This window comes from Leiobunum rupestre, chromosome 11 (genome assembly GCF_980474605.1).
Source record: "Leiobunum rupestre chromosome 11, qqLeiRupe1.1.hap1, whole genome shotgun sequence".
Classification (NCBI taxonomy): domain Eukaryota; kingdom Metazoa; phylum Arthropoda; class Arachnida; order Opiliones; family Sclerosomatidae; genus Leiobunum; species Leiobunum rupestre.
Genome location: NC_143394.1, coordinates 53135288 through 53140867, shown reverse-complemented (window position 1 = coordinate 53140867; position 5580 = coordinate 53135288). Strand labels below are relative to the sequence as shown.

Genomic DNA, 5580 nt, shown 5'->3' with positions numbered 1-5580 from the left:
CAAGTGGTATTCTTTGTTAATTTTTCTAGGTCTTGTTTAGCCCCTTTCCCAGCGTCGCTTTTTTCGTTAAATAATTGTCGAGGTTTATTTTTGTTAATTACTTCGCCGACTTTCGTTTTTCTAACGTATACTTCGGGGAACTGCACTGGTGCTGTTGGTGGGGTGTCATAATCGAGCTTAATGTCGTCTCGGGTTGCCTAAGACATATAGAAATTAAAAAAATTAATCTCGCTTAAAAATTTCAAAAACATAATTACCATCTTGCTGATCTTCTTGAGTCTCTGAGTCGTTGGGGAAAGCTATTCCGGTCTTAGTCGCTTCTGCGAAATTGACCGTTGCGCGATTTCTTTTATACTGGCAAGGTAAGGGGGTAGGAACAATATAATCGCGTGAAGGTTAACGAATGAGTCATATTAACAGATGTTTTCAATAACCCTTTGAGCTGTCAAAATGATTAATTACTTAACTGTCAACGAAATCGCGCGACCTCAATTTGGCAGACGTAATAATTCGAGAAATATGACATTATTAATAGGTGTTTGCGATTCTCTCGGTACGTGTATTGTCAACAAAACACCTGTTGGAGTTTTCAACGCGTTCCCCCTAGGGGGTTTTAGGTAGTATATATATATATCCTTTAGTCGCACGAATCTAGGATTCCTGACACTAGTGAATTTCCCGGAGTAAAAAAAAGTTTCTAGGTGTTTTTTTACATGGAAACCCTCAAAGACGTTAGTACTTCCTACTCCTGCGGTTCCTCTCGTACTGAGCAGGATTACTATCTCAACTTCATGTCAACAGTAGGGTAAAACTAACCTGTCTCACGACGGTCTAAACCCAGCTCACGTTCCCTATTAGTGGGTGAACAATCCAACGGTTGGCGAATTCTGCTCCGCAATGATAGGAAGAGCCGACATCGAAGGATCAAAAAGCGGCGTCGCTTTTAACGCTTGGCCGCCACAAGCCAATTATCCCTGTGGTAACCTTTCTGACACCTCTTGCTTAAAACTATTAAAGTCAAAAGGATCGATAGGCCCCGCTTTCGAGGTCCGTATTCATACTGAAAATCAAGATCAAGTCAGCATTTGCCCTTTTGCTCTACGCGAGGTTTCTGTCCTTGCTGAGCTCGCCTTAGGACACCTGCACCGCCCCAGTCAACCTCCCCGCCTGTCACTGTCTTCGGAGCGGATCGCGCCGAACTGCGAGAGCCCGGCGCTTAGTGCTAGAAAGGTGAAACTTTCGGTTCGCTCTCCGTTTCACCGAGTATGTAAAGAAACGATGAAAGTAGTGGTATTTCACCGGCGGCCGCAAGCGACCTCCCACTTATGCTACACCTCTCATGTCTCTTCACAAAGTCAGACTAGATTCAAGCTAAACATGGTCTTCTTTCCCCGCTGTTTTTGCCAAGCCCGTTCCCTTGGCTGTGGTTTCGCTAGATAGTAGATAGGGACAGTGGGAATCTCGTTAATCCATTCATGCGCGTCACTAATTAGATGACGAGCTATTAAATCAATTTATTCATATATTAACGTAATGGAGAAACGTACAAGGTCATCCCCTGGACCGTTACAAAGGTGGAAAAGCCGCGGACCAGGGGAGATAAAGAAACTGCGCGTTGAGATAAGTCGAGACATTAAAACAACATAATGAAAAAATGTAGAATAAACGCAGTATTGAAGTTGAAAATAAATTGTCAACCGACGCCCCAGAGCCCTGAAAAAGGAAAAACAATCGCCCCTACCAAGAACCAGGGTTGGCGACCAGTTTAGCAAAAAAGCTATACGTGGAGGGGTTAAGGTAGGCCCCAGAAAACTAACAAAAAATAAAAAAATAAAAATTAGATTGAAAAACCACAATAGGGGCAGGGAAAATTCAAAACAAAGGGAGGGCCAAAAAATAACAAAATAAGAAAGGTCAGGGGTGCTAACAACGCATAGAGAAAACTGCCTTCATGAAGTTATGATAAATTGAGACGCCCTGCTCGAGGACGACCTGAACCGCGAGAAGTTTGAGACTGTTACCGAGGCCAACCGCCGTGCAGAAAGCATCGTTTTCAGAAGAATAGAACCCACGGGCGGACATAACGAACGCGAAAAATTGTAGATCGCGACCGGGATAAAGTTCGGAGATGCGAGCGATAAAACGATCAGTGTTGTATTGCCGGCGTTTTTTGTCATGAGTGACGGAAAGGGCCTGAGGGCCCTCCCAGAATACGCCAACATTGCGGACAAGAACGGCAGTCGGTGTGACGCACAGGAGATCGGGCTTGAACAGCTGGTAAGCGCCACTCAGGTCGGAGAACTCGATGCGGGGTTCTTTATAGACTCTGACCGCAGAGCGACGGATACCAGTGAAAAGCACCTCTAGGAGCTTGTCGTGGCGACGGATGTAGTTCGGCTTGGATATAAGGGCAGGCCTGTAATATATGGGACAGGGAGTCTGTCTTGGCTGGACAGTTGCGGCAAGAGCGGTCTCCTCGGTTAGCGGGGGCACCGCGACAAGGGAGAATGTTCAGGCGAAGTTTCATTCGTTTGATAAAAGAGCGACCGTCGGTAGACTTGTGGCAATTGCCTAGCCAGAAATTGGAGATACGTGGATCGCCTTGGTGAAGACCGTTGCCGTAAACCGCATGATGGAATTCCGAGGGAATCTGTCGTTTGTAAGCCAGTTTATCAGAAGGATACTCATGAAAAACCCTTGTTATTCGCGACTTCAAGGTAGTAATGAGAGGTGAGGCCGTGCCCAGCAAACACAAATCGTCCCTGGGACGTCCCAGCATGGTCCATAGAGCCCAGCTTGGTCCCGTTCAAAATTCGTCCTACGGGACGAATAACGGACGTCCCATTTTAGTCCTCGTAGAACCAATTTCGCGACATCCGATATTCAGCCCAATCGACGTCGCATGGATCTCCACTATTCGTCCGAAATGTTTCGTCCATCAATGCTATCTAGAGGTGCGTTTATCAGCAATTAATTTTAATTTTTTTCACCTGTATTTGTATTTGAGCTGATAATGATTAATGAACCACAAAATATTAGTTTTATTAAGAATATTATTTGAATTTACGAGTTTATTTAACGTGAATTAGTGAAATTACGTGTTAAATCAAAACTACTTAATTATTTAATTAATTTTATCTGTTCTTAATTTTTATATTTATTATATTATTATTTTCTTAATTTTTATTTCCATTATTTTCATTTGATGAATTATTTCTACAATCACAGCCAATTAATGCGAAAAAGCTGATACAAGTTGGCCGAGCTAAAGTCCTTTTAAAATATCTGGTAGCCCAGTTTGTAGTTTCTTTTGTACGACGCCATTACTCGATAGTTTGGAATCGGTCACCATAAAGTCCATAATGCGTTCTACACAAACGTTAAAGATTATAACATAGTAATCTCTAGTATTGCTGATAATATATCATAAGAGTAAGTATTTTATTAAAAAACTGTTGGATTTATTTAATGATTTTAACTCGCTTTTTTTATGTGTCTTTTACAGAGGTAGGAAGAAAATATGTTTGATCAAAGTCTATTCATTTTGAACCTGTACATGTTTCAATTTAACTTTTATAATTCATTACTCTCACTGAGTGGTTCACCTAAAGCTTTATTTCATTTTGTTATATTTAATATATTGGATTTGGAATTCCAAAAGTAAGATTTGCGTTGAATTCTCCGAATGTTAGGGAAGGTTCGCTGTTTTTAAAGTTCATTTTGGACCTGTACATGTTTCAATTTTACTTTTTAAGTTTATTATTCATTACTCTCACTGAGTGGTTCGCCTAAAGCTTTATTTCATTTTGTTCTATTCTATATATTGGATTTGGAATTCCAAAAGTAAGATTTGCATTGAATTCTCCGAATATTAGGGAAGGTTCGCTGTTTTTAAAGTTCATTTTGGACCTGTACATGTTTCAATTTTACTTTTTAAGTTTATTATTCATTACTCTCACTGAGTGGTTCGCCTAAAGCTTTATTTCATTTTGTTCTATTCTATATATTGGATTTGGAATTCCAAAAGTAAGATTTGCATTGAATTCTCCGAATATTAGGGAAGGTTCGCTGTTTTTAAAGTTCATTTTGGACCTGTACATGTTTCAATTTAACTTTTTAAGTTAATTATTCATTACTCTCACTGAACGGTTCGCCTAAAGCTTTATTTTATACTGTGCAAATTTATATAGTTAAATTGTAATTCCAAAAGTAAGATTTGGATAGATATTAAAATTAAGCTTCGAGAAACAGTAATTTCTAGAGTACATTTTTCATTCGATAGTCATAGTTTAGTTCGAAATTTTTTTTGTTATATAAATTTTAATATCAAGTTTGGCTTTTTAAATTATTTGTTCAGAATACGATATCCAATGAACGTCCTAGTTTCATCCCTATTGAGCTATGATTGAACCAAATTAAAGGCCCAAAGACATCTCTAGGTTTTATAGAAAGACATCCAGGGGACGACCGCCGTAATCGCCGTTGGACGTCCGAAAACTCGTCGCCGGGTCGTACTACGGCTATAGACAAACCGGACATTTGGACGTCCTTTGACGTCCAACCGACGTCAACCCCGGATTCTGGGATGTCCTACGGACGAAGGCAAGATCCGAGTGTGACGTCTATCGGATGTCCATAGGACGTGTTTGTGTTTGCTGGGTGATTGCGCGGACAGCCGGCCAGCGGTTGGTATCCAGGCGTAAAAGACCGTTAAGAAAGTTCCGAGGCATGGCGTGTTCAACGCTTTGCAAACCAAGGCCCCCAGCCGAGGTTGGAGAGAACAAAAAGGCATCAGGGGTATAATGGGGCAGGTTGAGTTGGCCTTTAGCAAACCGTATGGTAAGACAGTCAAAGCGGCGTAAAAGTTTCTTAGAAAGGGGTGAAAGCGAAAGTAGGTGAGTAAACCGAGGGATTAGGAACGTGCGAAGTAAAATAATTTTCTGGTTGGGTTTAAGTGAGGCACGACCCAGCAAAGTTAGGAGATTGTCGTATCGGTCAGTGTCGGTGGCCTATTTGCCGTTCGGGCTGAACGAAATACCCAAATAGGTGAAGAGATTGGCAGCGGTTATCGGCGGAATAGACTCGAGGTCGAACTTGAAGAGCGAACGATCAACTGCAGTTACCCGACCACGGTGTAACCGAAAGGTAAGAGAGCGGTATTTAGAAGCGTTGACGCGTAGAGAGCGATCAGCGAGGAAGCGGTGAAGGGCAGCGAGAAGTTCGTTTATCCCGAATTCAGAAGACGCGACTAAGATTAGGTCGTCCGCAAAGCAGATGGAGTTGATCAGCGTATCGTTGACGCGAACACTGATATGCGAAGGTAAGCCGTCGAGCAATTCGTCCATGACCGCGTTGAAGATAAGGGTAGAAAGGGGATCCCCTTGCTTAACTCCGCGAGTCAAAGCGCAATGGGTAACGCGAGAGGGACCGCAGGCGATGGTTGTCTGAGCATCCCGATAGGTGGCAAGGATATACGAAATCAGCTCGGGCACGATGTTCAGACGAAGGAGGGCACGACGAACTGAGGCGTGAGAGACGCTGTCAAACGCCTTGGCGATATCGATGGCGACGATCGACACG

General features: G+C 42.5%; 1 pseudogene; it reads right to left on the bottom strand.

The window, feature by feature from the left end:
• Positions 1 to 403: 403 nt before the first annotated feature.
• LOC149923296 (large subunit ribosomal RNA) lies at positions 404 to 1403 on the bottom strand (annotated as a pseudogene).
• Between the last annotated feature and the right edge of the window lie 4177 nt (positions 1404 to 5580).